The sequence below is a fragment of the Octodon degus genome, unplaced genomic scaffold, assembly GCF_000260255.1.
Source record: "Octodon degus isolate 3935 unplaced genomic scaffold, OctDeg1.0 scaffold00057, whole genome shotgun sequence".
NCBI classification, from domain to species: domain Eukaryota; kingdom Metazoa; phylum Chordata; class Mammalia; order Rodentia; family Octodontidae; genus Octodon; species Octodon degus.
Genome location: NW_004524633.1, coordinates 6991103 through 7010303, shown reverse-complemented (window position 1 = coordinate 7010303; position 19201 = coordinate 6991103). Strand labels below are relative to the sequence as shown.

The 19201-nt window shown below is 40.8% G+C and overlaps 1 pseudogene; it reads right to left on the bottom strand.

Annotated features, from left to right (window-relative positions):
- Window positions 1-18150: 18150 nt before the first annotated feature.
- On the bottom strand, window positions 18151-18983 carry LOC101581153 (annotated as a pseudogene).
- Window positions 18984-19201: the final 218 nt, after the last annotated feature.

The window sequence follows — 19201 nt, the reverse complement described above, 5'->3', positions numbered from 1 at the left end:
TGGAGTCTTTATTCAGGTAGAATTCAGTTTGGAAACGAATATTTTCTAGCAGAAACAACAAAAATATAAAGCATTCAGGTGTAAAGGCAGACCGTGAAGTGGGTAAATGTCAATGTTGGTTGCAGTTAAAATTCCGAAGCATAGGGTGAGAGACCATGTAAATAGAGTTCACAAAGCAGGGCAGCAGAAGAGGTGAGTTTTGGCCTGCTTTCTGCTTGCTACTCTATTTAAGAACCTAAGAGATTCAACAGAGGAGTTGAGATCATTGATTGGTTTGTGATGATGCCTGGACGCCTACTTTTCACAGGTGTCCAGCCTTCTCAGACCAGACCATCTCTACTGGTCAATTTGAGAAACCATGCAAGGCCCTAATCTTTGACATACCAATTGAGCATGAACAAGGAGAGATTATAATGGCTCAGAACAAAGTTAGATCAAACCTATCCAACCAAGCAACAGTGACAGCAGTCTAATTAAAGGGTGTTTGGAGAGAAGAGTTACAGCTGTCTGGGAAGCACAGGAGTTAGGAGTGCACACTGACAGGTTCATGGGCTACAAGGATCGAGAGAGATGAGACCTTCACAGAACTGCCTCAGTTCCTGCTTCTGACCCAAATCCACATTGGCAGGCTGTGGACCGCAGTAGCCTGCTGCCTTTAGTAATGCTATTTCTTCTGCTGCTTTTAACTCACTGGGTACAGTGTCATCACAGAGAGGGAGAAAAAACAAGAAGCTGAAAATATCCTCTTAGAACCTCATCAGCACTGATCAGGACAGATATTTTTAGTAAGCGGCTGTCTGTCAAATCTGAAGCACGTGGCATGCCACTTTAATGATCTGTGAGTTTGCAAGTCCTCAAAAAGTGACAGCTGCAGATGACAATTTAGGAGGTTCCACCAGGCAAGCAGAACACTGATCACATCTATTGGCAGAAGCCATAATCAAAGCAAGGAGTTAGTGAGGATGTTGAGTTTAAAATGCTTCTCCAAAAGCTCTTTGTGGCCAGGCATTTTCAGTGTTAATCTTTAAGAGCCCTATTGGGCAAGTCTGGCTAAGGTCTTCAGAGGTGTTATGCTTTCACTGTTTACTACATTGGAAATATTTTTCTTTGTTGCAAATGTATGATGTAATAACATTTTGTTTCTGTATTTTACAGAAGGTTCGACAGGGTGTTCAGGGTCACAGTACTAGATCGGACTCATAGTGATCCAACTGTTTACAGCCTCCCAAGTGCTGGGATTACAGGCGCGCACCACCACGCCCAGTCTCATTCACCATCTGAGCATGCCCGGGGGCAGGGCCAGCACAAATAAATAGGTAAAATGTGAATTGCCACACATTATGTTCTCTGTGAAATTTTCAACAGAAGTTCTTGGTTCATCTGTATTTAGCTGTCATTGGCAGACCACAGAAGGAACCAAGGGAGACACCCGTTCCTCCTTGGCCAGCTCCATGCCACACTGCCCCCGTGACTATTCATCAGAGCCTTAGAGCAAGGACATCTTTTGCCTTTTATCCACATCACCCATGGAGATATGTGGAGGACTATCCATAGAGAATCTGTCTGTGGCTGCTTCTTTTTGTGAGTGTATAGTTGAACTCATCCTTTGTAAAGGCTGCCGGAAGGAGTGAGAAGTTCCAGAAACATCTCTGTTGCCCTAAAAGGCATTACAGTGAAGCCAGAATTATAACTACCTTTGCACAAATGCATATGAGCTCATTTTGCCTTTTACCCCAATCTTCAACAGAATAACTGCTCATTTTTGCTTCAGTTTTTATTATCTTTGGATCTTCAATTTGCTCACCATGTCAATTGTTTTCAGATCTGACCACCTTCCTCTAACTTCAAACACACCCTTGCCTTGCCATGAGATAAGTAATGCTTCTGAGAACTTTGGCCTCCCCACCACCCTCTGCAACCCACTGAGCTAAATTCTTTCTGGAATTTCCATTATTGATTCATTACTCTGCACCTCTGGTAAGTCACTTTAAGATAAAATCAACATCCTGCCTGCATAAAATGAGTCTGCTTTCAAACTCATCAATACAGTAGGCTTATTCACAATGGAGCTAAAATTACATAACCTTTTCAACAATAAAATTGTTTATGCATTGGAAATATGCAATTATTTTCACAAAAAAATAGGAATGACAGTCTGTCCTGTTATTCTCAAAACTCCTGGGAATGTCTGAAATATTAGGTAAGCACTCTAAACATAAATTTATATTAAAATACAATGAACAGAAATGCTACAGAGCAGATTTACTAGTGCTCAGCTTGCAGACTGAATGTAGATGCTGAGAATTCCCCAGGCTCTAACATGAATCAGTTGACTTGAAGATACTTATGCTTTCCTGGTGGAAATTTGGGATCTACTTCATTATCTACTTCCTTTGGCCTCTCAGGGCTTCAGCACAAACACTAAAATTTTTCTTCTGCCAAATTTATGAGTTAGAGAATCTTTTTCAGGGTACTATATCTAACTGTTTCCTACAAAACAACACATACTGAATTTTGATTCTGGGTAGACAGAAAACGTCTCTCTCCGACATCTTGATTCTGCCTTAGACTTATATTTCTTAGCTCAAAGAAGAACACTCAAGTGCAACGTTTGGAGACAGTGAGTTTAATATGGACACATGGTGGCTATATCATAAGCAAATTATTAACCAATCAGCAGCTCTGGTGATTGTGTTATCCCAATCCCTTCATCTTGGGGACTTTACCCAATTAGTCTTAGCCAAACTTGCCCTCTTTCTGAGCCTCAATGTTACCTTAAAACTTATCTTTTACTCTATCCCAACCTTAATTTTTCCCTTTTTATACCTGTTTTTGGCAATCCACAGATTGGAATTCCTCTGATATTTTTCTCAATCTGTCTCTACAGCTCCAGTACCAGAATATCATCATTCTATTAGGAAACGCAGATGTCCATTTGGTTTCCCTTTAGTCCTCCTTGTTTTAAGCAGCTTCAGGAAATTTTTTTTACTCTATGCAAAGGCTGCTCTTAGCCAGTATTTCTCCATGAACCCACCCCCCAAAAACACACACAACAGGTCTTTGTCTTCAGCCTGTTACAATGACATAATTGCCTTTCTCTAAAGAAAAGCACCTGTTAGTTCTCATCTACTTTAATAAACTAAGGTTTTAAATATGTACTTGAAAATAAAATTTCAACCTGAGACATTCTAAGAACCTAATGATTGCATCAATGGTTTCAGGAGAATAATAACTAGAAGATAAAGGAAAAGCTGTCAGTTAGAAAGGAACCAATGCAGCTATGCAAACAATGAGGGAAATTCCACTCTTCTGGTAAGTGGCTCTTTAATACTGCATCTCTTCAATTATGTTGCTTCCTCTGCTCTCAAAATTAATTCTTTCCACAACTGTGGTTACAAACTGAATTGGATAAATGCAACAGCTGGGTTCAATGTTGACCTCATGAGGAAATTTGATTCAGCTCTCACCCAACTGGATTTGCAACCAGAACCATGGAAAGCATTAAGTTCATGAACCAAGGCATGACTCCATCTCTTCAATTGGGCATTCCACTGTATCAGACCAGTAATAGTTCCTACAGATGCTTTTGTGCATAATTTTGCATATGCTATTCCCCTAAGTAGGTTTTGCCATTCCTGATCTCATTATATATTTGCTTTGTTATGTTTTTGACCTATTGACAAGGCACCGCACTGCCCCAAGCATCCAGCAGAAGGTCACTTCTCATTTACTCATCAAGCCACCCTAATTTCATGTTCCCTGAGGCCTGGCCCAACTTTCCTCTCCCAGAAGAAGTGGCCTGCTCACTCGTCGCTAGAGTGAGAGCCTCCTGAGGTCACAGACTCATTGGCATATTTCAGCTTTGAAACAGAGCATCCCAGGAAACACTGGCACAGCACATGAGTGGAGGATGTGTTTGGTAGGCATCTGTCTGATGCATTCGTGCCCCTTTTTACTCTTCTAGTAAGTTACTTATGAACAGTTTTTTAAGGGCAATATCTTTGCTTGGGATGATATAGCAGAATGCCCCATTTTAAGTAGCTGATCAACAATTGAAACTTAGTTTTCAGTTCTGAAGACTGGAGTTTCATTGCGGTCAGGTGCTGATGAAAGGCTCCCTCCAAGCTACTGACAGCTGGCCTCCCCTTCTATTGTCACAAGACAGAAAAAAAGTGAGGCTCTGGTCCCTCTTTACACAGGAGGATGAAGGCTCCATCATCGTGACTCTGAAGGACTCAATTCCGAGCACCATGATATTGCAGGCTGGACTATTGACCCACAAATCCTGGGAAGGCAAAGACTTGCAGTCCATAAGAGGTAGGGTTTCTATTGCACACAAATGTGGTCACCTGAGAAGGGGATCGATCACGGTAATGGTAGAAGTGCCGAGACAAGTATGCTCTGAGTGATGGAGACACCGAAGGAAGGTCGTGAAGGGAAGTGCACTTTTTCGTATTTGTGAGAGAAAACACTCAGCTTTCATGGCCTTTCTGATAACTGCTTTCTTCACCCAATTGTACTCCCTTTTATCTCTAGCGCTTTTTCTTCAGTCTTTTAAGATTAAGGGCCAACCAAATAGCTCAGCCGATTAAAGCACCTCCAAGCAGGCGCAGGGGCTGGGGGTTCGATCCCTGGGCATGCCGTGCCATCTGCACCCCCAGGGCATGCTGAGATGGCAATTGAGACTGGGTGTGGTGGTGCACACCTGTAATCCCAGCTCTTGCAAGGCTGTAAACAGACAGATCACTATGAGTCTGATTTAGTAGTGAGACCCTGAACACCCTGTGGACCCTTCCCTAAAATATAAAAGAAAAAAAAAACTTTCCAGATTTGTCTATATTTAACTGTGTTTTCTCATGTCAACAATACTACATAAGGCAAAATTAAGACATCCCATTAATTCTTTAATGAGAGATAAGAATATTGGTAGGTATTTGGACCCATATATGTCAGAGCCTAGAGGTCTTTTTTAATGGATTGCTGGAAGAGATTCTGACTCAGCATGAAAATTTTGGAAAGGCTGAGATTTTTTAGAAACATGACACTCAATGAATTTTTCCAGTGGCCTATAAGGATAGAATAAGCATCAATATAAGGAAACTGTCTTTGTCTTAGAAAAAAATAGGGTAACTCTGCAGCTGGAAGGGAAAAATGCCTAATACAAATTCAAATTTTTCCATTGTCCATTGTGGAACAGGACAGCACTACACAAGTCCTCCTAGCAGAGCACAGCTGGTCTTCTTGCAAAGCTTGGGAAGTCTTTGTTTTTCATATTGCAGAAAGCAGTCGATGAATGCCCAGCATTCATCTTGAGCAATTGCTATTGGTAAGAACTGAACATCATAAAATGTTATTGTTTATGAAACTGGTTTTTCAAGTAAGAAGTCTCACTGTAGAGGAGAGTGCTCTTGCTTCAGAAGAATAGGCGCTTCCAAGATTGTTGGTTGGATGGATGGTTGTGGGTGGAGTCCCCTGTAGGTTAAATCCTTACCTTGTCCAAGAGGAGAACATGGCCCTTGGATGTTCTCATGATACTTGCAAACTTCAGGTGAAAGATTTTAAGTGGATTGTGCTGTGGATGCTTCATTTCTAAACATTCTGCTCTCTGCAAAAGGTCATACAGGGTGATTTCAAGAGATATTTTCATGACTGCAAAGTTTCTCTCTGAAAAATAGGCACATTTTCCTGGTTTCTCTTTACCTTAGCAATGAAAAGGAATCAATGCACTGAGTTGTGGCCAAAAGGCAGCCCCATCAAGGCTTGTTGTCTTTAAAGGTACAGTAGAATAGTTCAAAGATTCCAGGTAATTTCTAAACTTCAGACTAAGTGGAGTGTGACAGTATAGTTATTCTTACATCCAAATCAAGATAGTCAATTTATAAAATTATAAAGCACTAAAGTAAAATTTTGGGAAGTAAGGTATTTGGGAAATTTTTCAATCCTCTAATCCTAATCTTACATAGGCAGAAACCAAGGTTACCAAGAGGTTCATGATAAGAAGAAGAAATATTTTTTTAATACTAAATGACCATGATTTTTTCTGATCTGTAATATATTAAATTCTGGATGATCACCACATACATATGCATAAATTAGTTAGATACATCACTCGAAGGATAACAGCCATATTTGAAGACAAGAATCAGAACTCCCAGCACAAGTGGAAGCACTGTCACATGTAACACATCTGTAGAACAGTCCTACCCCCACAAGTTCTCTGTTTAGAGAACTGTGACTGAAACATTTTGACCTCCACATTTAGTCTTTATACTTTTCACTGTCTTAAATAAAAGAAATTATCATCTGAAGAAAGCCTCCATCCAAAAAGAAAAACTGCATATCATGGCCCACACAGTATTAGGTATTTTTAATTTTTATCTTTTGGGTCGTGGCCATCCATTATTCCTGGGAGATCACTGCACATTTCTCTTCCTGTGCCTATTCATCAGTGTCCTCCTAGGAAAGGGAGTCTCCCGGTGTAGAGGACATTATCTATTGGCTTTCAGCAACCGCTCGCACTTCCTGTTATATATTGCAGCAATTACCAGTGGGGGAAACAATTTAACCCTGGCTCTCTTGTGATAGGGTTGTGCATGTCATTGGTCTTCTGTCAACAAGATGCACTTATTCAAGATCTGTTAGGAGGAAGGAATGAGGCTGTGTTGCCAAAGTTCCAACAGATGTCACTGTTTGAGGAGCCAGAAGTCCATGCTCCAGTGTCCTGTCACTAGCTGCGGATGTGAGGTGGCTGACTGATGTGGCAACAGCTGGGGTCTGGTGTCTGTTTTTCAGCCACAGAAATGTGTTCTTGGGATCAATAATTCAATAGGATAACTGATTTGCATTCCTCTGTGGCTCTTCTAATTATTTTGTCATTACCTAATTTCTTGTATTACATCCCTTTCTTCAAGAAAATACACAATTGTTTTTCTTTCCTGCACTAATTCTGAGTGCAGTAACCATTTCAAAGAAAAATCTTCCAGCAACTGAAATGTTTTTCTGGTGTTTTCTCCATCTAAAGCAGGACATTGGAAAAGGCAAGAGGTGAACATTATCTCTGGACCCCATGTGGGGACTGAGGTTGTCCAAAGTAAGGACCTCGAGTTGGACCTATAGTGAAAACAACTCTAGTTGTTTGCTGCCTCCTGACTCTTAGAAGAGACTCATGTCCTTCACGAGGCCCTGAGGAAAAGTGCAGCTCCCACCCTGCTTTGTGCATGTGCCCGTGCGCTCCATTCAATAGCCACATGAACTTCTTTCAGGGCCTCAAACCACCCTGCTCTCCTCCACTTCAGGGAATCTGTGAATGATGTGACCTTTCACCAAAATACTCACCTGCCTTGGCCAACCCCCGCTTCTGCCCCCCTCAGGGTCCTGCCCCCCTACACAGTGCTCTTTCTCTGCTTCATTCCTCTTTGCTTTTCTGATTTCATCTAGAAATTCCTAAAAAACCTCTTCCCTTAATCTCAGAGGCCAAGTAAGAATCTTTTATTCTATACTCCATAACCCTTTACCCAGTTTGTAAGTGAGTTTAGGGAATTATTTGATGACTACCTTTGATCCTTCAGAACACAAGCCTAAGGGCCAGAGAGACAGCTCAGCATACTAGCCTGTGCAGGCAATCACAGGGACCAGGTTCAATCCCTGGCACCACAGGCCACGCTGGCTCTGCCCCCAGGCATGCTGACCTGGCCACCGAGACTGGGCGTGGTGGGACACGCCTGTAATCCAAGTGCTGAGGAGGCTGAAAACAGGAGGATCATTATGAATTTGAGCTGTGTAGTGAGACCCTATACCAAATACATTTTAAAAAAAGAAAAAGAACACAAGCCTAATAGAGACAAGTAGTTAATTTGTTGGGAAGTAAATTTTCAACATCCATTGCTTCTTTTAATAAATATATTTTAAGATACTAGGGTTGAATCCAGGGACTTGAACATTTTAAGCCAGCATAGCACAGAGCTACATCCAAAGCCTTTTTGTTTGTTTGTTTGTTTGTTTTATTGTTTTGGAGACAGAATTTCAAGTTTGCTTAGCCTAGCTTTGAACTTGAGAGCTTCCTGCTTCAGCCTTCCAGGGGAGTGGTATAATAGTTGGGTACCATTTTAATTAAAATTTGATATAATCCATCACTTAAATTCATAAAAAGCAAATAACTTTCTCTATTTTTAAGAGTTGTAAAGAAAGCACCCATTAAAACCTGAGAAAACATGACTAATCCTATTTATTATAACAACATAGCCTATCTGTGAACTATCATAAAATTCTGGCAGCATGAATGTTTCACAAATCTTGAAATGAACACAGTTATAATGAGTTTTTATCTGTATGTCTTTTTCAAAAAGAGATAAATTCTGTAAAGCACAACCGAAAACATTTTAACCACTAACCTTTTGTTTTCCTCGTGCCTTTCTTCCTCTTTCAACTTAGATTTGTGTGAAATCTCCAGCAAGTCAAATACAGATCTTGGTACAGAAGGATGTGGGCGAGGACAAAATGAGAGGCGAGCCAGAGAAAGAAGGAAAGAGAAGACAAAGAGAAAGTGAAAAGAGAGGAGAAAGAGAAAGAGTGAGAGAAAGAGATTCCTAGCTATGACCCCATGCTAATAGAATTAGCCCAACTGTTGTTGGATAAAGACATACAATTCCCACTACATTCTGTCAATATTCCTAACCTACAGAGTTATGAGATAAAACAGTAAAAAAAAAAAAAAAAAAAAAGCTTTAAGTTGGAAAAGTTAAGTTTTGGAGTTCATAGCAATAGGTAACCAGGAAAACTTTGTTCATACTAATTGTTTTTATTGAAAAAATATATTCACTGACTAATACTTGTTAAGAGAATGTCTAACTACATAAGTATCTGCTAGAGCAATGAGATTCCACTTTATTCCTGATTAACAATATCGGGCATGATTGTCCACACTGAGTTACAGAGGCTCTGGGAAGCCCGGCTTCTTAATTTCTATGAGTGGGACTTATTTTATTTTATTTTTTATGTATTTTGTACAAGGTCTCTCTATGTACCTCAGACTCATAGTGAGACTCCTGTTTTTAGCCTCCCCCATGCTGGGATTGCAGGCGTGTGCAACCACACCCAGTCTTGGTGGCCCGTTCAGCGTGCCTGGGTTGGGCCAGCGCTGCATGTGGTGCCAGGGATTGAACCCAGTTCCCTGCACTTGCCAAGCTGAGCTATCTCACTGGCCCTATGAGTGGGATTTAGATTGGTGCAATCTCCTTGGTGTAAGTTAGAAGTGTCCACTAAAGTGTTGAAGACATGTTCACTCTCATCATGTCAGTCTACTCCTCAGATGTATCCCAGTCTCAAATGTGTGCAGAATACCTGCTCAATGTGTCACTGTGGATCTTTTTGTGATGATGAACTATTCCAAAATATATAGATGGCTATCAATAGAAGATCAGACCACAGAATAATTTAGTTCCTTTGATAACTCAGAGGTGAAGTCCATAGGCACTGATATCAAACCATCTCTGGAATATGTCATTAAGTGAAGAAAGCCATGTGCAGAATGCTGTCTTTTGGAGAATGTGTAAAGAAAGTACACACTCTTTGTCAGAGGCTAGGTAAGAAACTAGTAGCATGGATGGCCCCTGGGGTGGAGCGTAGCATCTCCCACGGAGAAAGATTTGCTTTTCAGCATGGATATTCTTGTGCTCTTGCTTCTTCTTTCCCCTTGCTTTTGTATGTTTCAAAAAAAAAAATCAGCACTCCAACTTGTTCATTGATGGGAAGAGTGAATAAGGCTGATACCACAGTCCTAAGTCTTTTCTGAAACTCAGAAGAATCTTCCCTAACAAAGGATAGAAAGGGGCAAGTTAAGAAATGCCTGAAGTGAGAACCAGCTCTTCTTTGGACTTCTGGATAATGAGTAAATCTGAAGAGCTTACTGCCCTTGTACCAGCCCTTCTAGCTCTTAGCTTTGGAGAGTTAGATTTTCTGCTACAATATAATTAAAAATAGTATGGATAGATCACATATCTTTACATGGGTTTGCAGTCAGTTTATTTCCTCATTTGTTTATGTATGTATGTATGTATGTATGTATGTATGTATGTATGTATTTTAGAACAGGGTCTACAGGGTCTCACTGCGTAGATCGGACTCATAGTGATCTTCCTGTTTGCAGCTTCCCAAGTGCTGGGATTACAGGTGCACACTACTGTGTCCAGTCTCATTCGCAGTCTCAGTGCGCCCCGGGGGTGGGGCCAGCACGGCAGGCTAGGGATCAAACTCTCAGCCCCTGCATCTGCATAAACAAGCGCTTTATTTTTATTTATTGCAGAGCTGGGGATTGAACTCAAGCCATTGTGCTTGCCAGGCAAGCGCTTATTCAACTGAGCTATTTCTCCAGCCCCTAAGCAAGCGCTTTAATTCGCTGAGCTATTTGGCCAGCACTGGCTTTGCAGTTATAAGTTCAAAAGAAAACACTGTGGACAAAAAAATATGCTCACTTATGGTAAAAATGCATGGTTATCAGTTATTTGAGGACCAGTTGAGCCCAGGGCCTTTGCACTAAGCTACATCCCCAGTCTTTTTCCTTTTTTTATTTTTAGACAGGCTCTTTCCAATTGCTAAATTCACCAGGTGGGCTGCATCTTAGATACCCATGCCTCAGCACTTCAAGGGAGACAGATGACAGGCATGCGACGTCACACTCAGTTCTGGGAGTAATTTGAGGTCTCTGAAATCTTCCTCATTCTTCTCCACTTTCTTCCTTTTCCTCCTTGTTTTCTTGCAGTAAAACAAAGAAGAAGAAAGCAGGAGGATGTGGTTTCCTGTTTCTTTGCGATTTTGACCCCATCCTCTACTTCTGTTGGAGAAACAGCCTGAGCCGGGTAGAACTGGCCCCCTGAGATGCTGTCTTTCCCTTTCCTTCTCTGCAGTGATTCAGTATTAGGGCATCAACAGCGGCTCACCTCTTTTTCAGCTTATCTAGACTTTCCTGTTGGCAACATTTCCAGAGAAAAGAGAAGCCAATACTGAGTTCTTCTAAATGGTGGAATTTTCCTCTGGTTTCTGAGAACACCCAGATTGTCCTGCGGGCTGCGTTGGGGCCTCGATTTGCCTGCAGCTGGCACAGTTTGGGCAGAGACAAAACCACAGTGGCCTCTTTTTAAAGAGTTTATACTAATCTGCTGCAGATTTATCAGCAACTTTTAAAACCTGGCACAATTTCTTCACATTTTTAAAACATAAAATTATCAGCAAAGCCCTCCTGCTCCATTACCTGTCATTTACTGTCTTTGTAAAAATAATTGGCTTTATGAATAATTCAGATGTGTCTATTATTTTCATGAATGAATGCAAGATCTCCACAAAACCTATTTGTGTTATTTATTTTTCAAAAAGCTGAAATGATTGTTTGGATAAGGCAAAGAGTGAAGAAAATCTTCCCTCGTGGATTAATTTAATGCAAAGATCTAGAACTAAAAACAATGATAAAAGATGTTTCCTGCTTGATTATTTTTGTTTTCATGCTTCTTTCTTCTCTGTAATTAAAAAACAAAGCATTTGATTCCACTTCTTCCTTTTCATTGACACATAGTCTGAAGATTTACTTTTTTCCTGTTTCCTCTCTCCTCTCTTTGGACATGAAGTAACTCCCAGCCATAATATGCAATCACATTTATTTCAACAATGCTTAATTTAAGTTCACCTTACAACTCCTTACTTCTACATCAAGTCTTAGTCCAACGGCAAGTTGATACTGCCTGTCTTTTCGTGAGTTCCAATTCTCTAGTCTTTTGCAATAGCATGATCAAATATAGTACTTAATGATTTCCTGCCATATATTTTTAGAGTGTTTTGTGCATAGCAAGATGGTATGCTAGTTTTTCACGACCGTTAGAACCTTAGAGACTTAAGCCGCATTCATCTGTATGCCCCATAGTCCGGGTGTCTCATGTGGGCCAAGCAATGAGTGTGGGTCTCCAGAGAAGCACATGAAATTTATATCACACTGAGCTGAAATCCAGGTGTCACCGAGGCTATGTTCCTTAGAAAAGGACCTGTTTCCTTGCCTTTTGCTGTTTCCAGAAGCTGTGTGCATTCTTTGGATTGTGGCTTTTCCCCCACATCCTTAAAGCCAGGAAATGTGGGTTGAGTCCTTTTCATCTGATATCACTGACTTATATTTCTTCTCTTAATCCATTTAAAGCAGATAATTCCATTTTAATAGTCAATCCCTCTTGCTGTGCAAGGCAATATATTCCCAGGTACTAGGAATTAGGGTGTGAATAGATGAGGGGGTGTTTTCTGCATTGCATATGGAGAGGGCATAGGATCCAGTGCAGATAGTCTACGCTAGCATCCTAGGATGATCGCATACCAAATGAATGAGTTTTGGTGTTTTTTTTTTGTTTGTTTGTTTTTGTTTTTGTTTTTTTTTTTTTTGGATGATCTGAGTGTTAGTTTCTCATTTGAAAAATGAATGTAATGATTTCTAAATTGCAAAACTTTTTATAAAGGACCAAAAGTAATACAAAATTTCTGGATAATGGTCCTAAGAAAGTCAAACTACCATTATTCTTATCAAATTTATAATATTTATTTTACTTTCATCTTTTGTGTGAAGATACATAAATTTATTATTTAGTTGATTGTCAGGTTGTCAGATAAAAAAAAATCAAGCAAAACACCCACAACTTATGATTGAAAAATAGAAAGTGTCTTTAACAGAGTCACAAGGTCTTTTGTTGAGAATGACACCAAGAATGAGTGAGCACTGAAAGTGTGTTTCCTCCTCGGTTGTGAGTAGAATGATGAAATCAAAACAAGCGTCATCCTGGTTGGTTCAGTTTACCAAAAACATGCTACTCTTGGCTCTTTCTCTGTCTCTCCCTCTCTCTGTCTCTCTCTATCACCCCCTTTCTCTCCATAAAACATGTGATGAAAATGTCATATTGTGTTAGACCATATGCTTTCCAGGAGGGCCAGGACCGAGCATGTTTTGGTCAAAACAAATTTCCTAACACTTTCACCCACCACAGAGCAGACTCAACATATATTCATGGAATGAAATAAAAAGACATGGGCATGTCTTCTTGTATACCTTTCTGGGTGTTCTGGAGCTAAATGCTTGTGAACTCAGCTGGTTACCCTACAGTTTAGTCTTTTACCCCAAAAAGATTTGTGATAGTATCCTGGGTCCAAACAGCAACACCTACTATGCATTGAAATATTTAACATTTACAAATGGTCTCTGGTTAAATCCTCCACGTTTATGTGGCAGGTCATTCTTTTTACATTTGAGACCCAGGTCACCTGTGGGTCAAAGAAGTAATTTAATGTGTTTAAGGTCATTCACTCTTTTAATGGCAGAGCTGAGATCAAGTGCATGCCTTGAGAGCATATGGCTTGTCTCTTCAGATGAAACGATCTTCTCTGAATACTTGCATAGTATGTCAAAGCTCTCTCTCGTAAGTGGTAGGCCCAAAAGATGAACATTTAAGTGTAGCTTATACTATCACAAAGACGACTGAGCTGTGGTATGATGACAGCTGTGTTAGCAGTACGCGCAAGGCCCGCGGAAAGCACCAAAATGAAAACAGTCATTTAACATTCAAGGAGTTCAGAAAACGCCCACCTCCCCATTGTATGCCCAGAATATTACTCCTTTTATTATTGCTAACCCAGACTTGGATTTAAGTATAAATATTGGTTATATCAGTAATCTCTGAGGCTAAGACTCATGAAATGTTCTTGCTCCATATCCCCGAAGAGTTAGGGGGTCCCCACCACTATTGCTGAACTACGTGGCACACGTGCCAGGCGTGAGGCCAGGCACCCCTGCCCTGATGATCCCGCCGCATCACCAGACCCACAGTGGGAATTAGCAAAGGGAGGCGAAAGTGAGTACAGTTTTCATAGTTACACAGTGACCTAGGATGGGATAATATCTACACGGAGAAGCTTCTGTGAACTGTCACCATGTGACAGCACTGGCCACACCACTGTGTTGCTGTTGGCTCATTTCCCTATCTATCCTTTTGTAGAATAAAAGGTAACTGCAAAGCCAAGTATTTGGCTTGTTTTTTAACCATTGTATCTCTTGTGCCTTCATTTGTGCCAAGGAATGGTTATAAATAATCCTGTTCTTGAAGCATGAAAAGGAATTCCTTGGCACCTGAGAAAGAAAGAAAGTTCACTTATTTTTACTTAATAGTAGAAGGGCTGGTATTAGAATGATAGCCACAGAGAAGCCAGGTGGAAGACTGTTTATAGTTTCCCAATGCCATGCATGGCATGGGGTGAGCCAATATTTCTGTACAGAGCCACACAGTAAATATTTTAGGCTTTGTAAGTTCTCCATGCTACCACTGTAATGCCAAAGTAGTCACAGACAATACATAAACAAGTGGGCATACCTGTGTTCCAAAAAATCTTTATTAACATAAACAGGTTACACATGGGTCATAGGCAGTTGTGCCAATAGCTGAGAAAGAATAGTAGTCACGGAACCAGAAGAATCTGTACGTCATGCACTGGCAGAAATGAATTCAAACCAGAGAAACATCAAATGCAGGACTTGGTGACTGACTGACTAAAAGCATGAGAAAATGAAGAGTTGAAGACAATTCTAATTTCCTTGTCATGGTGAAATCTGGTGCATCAGAGAAGGTAAAATTGTATAAAGGTTGGGAATACAACATGAATTCAACATCCAAGGAAGAAGTTTTATAAGGAAAAGAGAACCCAATAATTTATTCGTTTGTTTGTTTATTTTTAATCTTTATTTGTTAGTGAGACAGGGTCTCACTACACAGCTTGGACTCATAGTGATTCTCCTATCTCAGCCTCCCCAGTGTTAGGATTACAGGCATGCTCCACCACTCCCAATTTCAGTGGCAGGCCCAGTGCACCTGGGGTGCCAGGGCCAATGTGACACAAAGTACCAGGGATCGAACCCCAGTCCTTGTGCTTGCCAAACAGGAGCTTAGACAGCTGAGCTATCTCCCCATCCCAAGCACCTAGTAATTCTAAAGTTAGAACAGTAAATAGATTAATATATAAAGTGTAAACAACATATATGGTGAATGTTTACATATTCTAAAAAACTTTACATTAAAAGAATTCTCACCAATTGCCTTAAGTATAGTCCTCTCAGTCTGACCACACTTATCCTATCATTCTTGCCACTTTCTGCAGCCATTCTGGTGTCCTCTTTCCTGAGCATCTTCAGTTGTACTGTGTGGGTCCCTCAATGTTCTGAATCAACTGAAAATATTTAGTTTTCAGGACCACTTTGTCTCTGGAAACAGCCAGGAGGCCGCTGGTACCAGATCTAGTACACAAGATGGATGAAGATGCACTGTAGGCATTTGCAAGCCTGCTTTCCCATTGGACCAGCAGTAGCACTCACCATAGCTTTGGTCACACTTCCTATAGATACTCAGGAAAGAGGACTTCAGAATTGCTTCAGAAAGTGACAAGAATGATGGGGCAATTGTGTGTGAGGTGAACAGAAGAATTTTAGGTGAGATTAATGACAGTGTATCTTTTATTGTAATTTTTTTTTCAATTTAAACAGTTGCCACATGCTTCAATGACCCTTGTATATAGAGAGCTCTCTGACAGTCTTATAAATCTGTTACAGGACTGCCGTATTACCCACCCCAATTCTTAATGTAACTACTTAATTGTGCTTTTTATTTTTAATGACTCATAGTTTGTCTGCACTCTTATCAGGAGGGGCACAGCCTGATGTGTTGAAGCAATAACGAAGCACAAGTTCCTGTCCAGTTCAGAATTTAATTTCCTAGGGAAAAATTCAAAGTGCCACTTCATATGGGCTTTTGGGAACTCAGTGATTATAGGAAAAAAAATAACCTGAGTTTTCCAATGAAAGAGGAATGCAATGACCACAGATGAAATTTGGTTCCCAATTGGCACTGTGGAAAGAAGCCATCTATGGAAGGAAAAGTGTGCCAAAAGGTAAAATCTTCCTGTGGTATCTGAAGATATGTTTGGAAAGAAGAGAAAGATGTGCCTGGGTAAACACTCATTTCTTCTAATTTAGGCATATCTCTTTCCTTTACATGAAGGACCTTATAGGAATATCTATGCCACAAATCTTCTTTAATAGTAGAACTTGGGGAGGTAGCAGGTGGGCATTAGGGACAGAATTAATGAGGAGTACACAGTGCAAATTATTTTCAAGCGAATAACCTAGCAATGTCCAGGTCTCTGAGCCATCACATTTTCTCTCAATTTTTAAAAGGCCTTTGAAGGAAACAAGAAATGGGATGACTTTCATCAAACAACTGTCCTTTTTTGTAAGATATAGTGATAGTCTCTAAGCACATAGAGATAGGACTTAATAAAGTTCAGGAAGAAACTTTGCCAATAGATGCATCATCAGAATTCATAAATTGGCTTGGGAAGGAAGGAACAGAACATCAGAACCTATCCCCTTGTCGTTAGTTTCTACCCTTGTAAAAACATGAGTCACTACTCTTATAACTCATGTGAACTCTTGAGTTGTAAGAAACTCTGGAACTTTAGAAATACCAATCGCTGTGTAAAGCGTGGAGTCAGGGTTGCAGCACCAAACGAGCCTGAAGAGTGGTGTTTTCCTTGGACAGAGGGTTAAACCTTTGGATTCGAGGCTAAAGCAAACACAGGCTTTTAGGAGAACTAAGCAAAGACCTAGAAAAGAGCAGCTCCTGTCTTCAGAGAAGAGGTGTAGCAAAGTTCAAGAGTTTCAGAGAAGTCACTAGGGTGTGGGCAAGAACTTGGGTGGGGTCCATGGAAGGCCTAGAGAGCCAATCAGAATACAAAGTAAACTACAAATGCTGCAGAGATGGACCAGGGAAGCTGAAATTCAGGGGGTTGAAAGAGTCCCAGCTCTAGGTAGATAAAATTTGATGCAGTCCCCATAGACAAAGTCGTAGCCCTGAACATGCACTCTTCATACTGGTAGTTAGGGCTGCAGCTGGAGCCGACGTTGGGTCAGTCGTGGTATCTGAGGAGGGTGGAGAGGAAAGGCTCACACTTATATTCCTCTCCATCTCTGCTCCTGGGGAAATTGTGCAGTGTTTCCATACACTTAGATCATAGTACCAGCTACCAAATATTAGTTCTTACTATGGGCTGTGCAGGGCACATTTTCTATATTTTATAACCTGCATTAGTGTGGTGAATGTTATTAGTATATATTTGGATCTTTTGTGAGGTATTTTTTTTTGCTTTGTTTTTTAGTTTAGGAAAGTAAAGTTAAGGAAAGGTCAAGTAGTTTACTCTAGATTAAATGACAAGACCAGGAGAAAGCTTTATTGAAAGGAATAGTTGATATTTAATTTTTTCTCCTTTTTAATTTTTTTATATTTCACAATTTAAATCTTTTTATTAAAGTCCACAGTCTGCTAAATAAAAGTAGTAACAAGATATTTCACAAAATATTATACAATTTAAGACTCATGAATTTCATTTCATAAAAAAATAGGTGCATATTCATTCTAACCTAGAAGTGCTTTCACCTGTGGTCTGAAATGCATTCTAAGAGACTTGATTCCAACATGAAAATAATCCCATCAGCTTTTTTAAAAACCCGTTTTATAACAAAAAGTTTGTGCTCTTGATCAAGAAGATCCACAGACTAATTCGGCATATGAAAAATAATTTTACAAAAAACCTAAGATAACATTTTCAGGTCCACTTTTATTCTATTTGCTTCTTCAACTACAGAGCTTCTCCACCCCATGTCTTGCAGCCACAGTCTCTTAATGTTGGCCAGGTACTACTTAACCCGTAAGACTTCGTTGGCCTCAAAACTGAGTTCACCAGTGTTAAATTCATAATATTTACATTGCACGGAACATTGAGCTTTAGACACTTGGCAATTAAAGCACATTAAAAAAGAGGACAAGCCCCCCTACCCCCCGCCCCTGTTCAGAATCAGGTGTTCACCGGTCCCTGTGCGGTGACTGGACACTGGCTCAGAGGGCAGCAGAGCAGCAGGCAGTTATTTCAGAGGGCACGGAACACTGTGATCGGGAAGCACATTACGCTGCGCCCTGGGCTGGGCAGCGCCACCTTCCCTAGGCGTTCTCAGAATTCTAGATTGGCAGGTGCAGCAGGCGCATAATGAAGACAGACAACACAACATTTACTCGGCAGAGACATCCTACTCAGTTATGCTTGGGCTGTGGTTTTGAAGACAGCTCTTCCCAAGAACTTGTCACAGTCGTCCTCATTTCTTAGGTTCTTTGATACCTCGATTCTTCACTCTACCCTTGCTTCTTTCTTGGTGCTGTTAGATTCAAAGGAGACCTGGACAGCAGCCAGTGGCTGGAGATGGCCCACAGGCAGTTTCTTTCCATAATATGGAAAATACTTTAAGTCTGAGTCCATGATTAGGATAAGTTGATAGAATTGGTGGGTTTTCATCCTTTGAAATACATTCTATCCTTGGTGATCCTTCAGGCTTTAATCCAATGATTCTATTTATTTTTACAAGAATACAAGGTTGTCATTGGGAATAGCCAAAATTAGGATCATTTATACCACTGTTCGCTTCAAGTAAGGAATCAGGAAACTGACATACAACATAAACTGGAGCCTTCTGTTCAGAAAGCATTCCATCAGTGCAGTTGGCGAGATTCTTCTGTTCTTCTAAAGAATATGATTTTAGAAACTTCTTAAGGTCTCTAATGTACCCTTCATAGGAATGTGGATGAGAAATCCTAAATATACATTCCAATGCAGTCACTGGTTTTGGGAAAACCATGAGTGCCAGTCTACGAATCTGGTGGTGGGATTTAGGAACCTCGTCATTCGGAGTCTGAAGCGTGGCTCACACAGTGAATGAGAAGAGCGCAGCCAGCAACCCATAAAAAATGGCATAGAAGAGTAAGATCAAACCCCAGCTCTTGGCGGTGAGCCCCAGGAACTCGGGTGGTCGGGTTGTACAAGAAGAGCTTCCTCACGGCCAAGCTCTCGTTCAGAGACTTGTCGCTCTTCGTCATAGTGGGCGGCACTGTGCATGCAATGGCGTGCGGCCGGGCGGTAGCGGCAGAGGGCAGCTCGGCCGGCCGAGAAGACCTCCTCCTCACTGGGAGCGCTCGAGAAGACTGCGCCGCGCCCAGCCTCCAGTTACTCCGGCTGCGCCTCCTTTTTAATTTTCTATAACCTTTTTTTGACCAATTTTGCATACTTATACCTGATAATCTGAACAACTAATTTG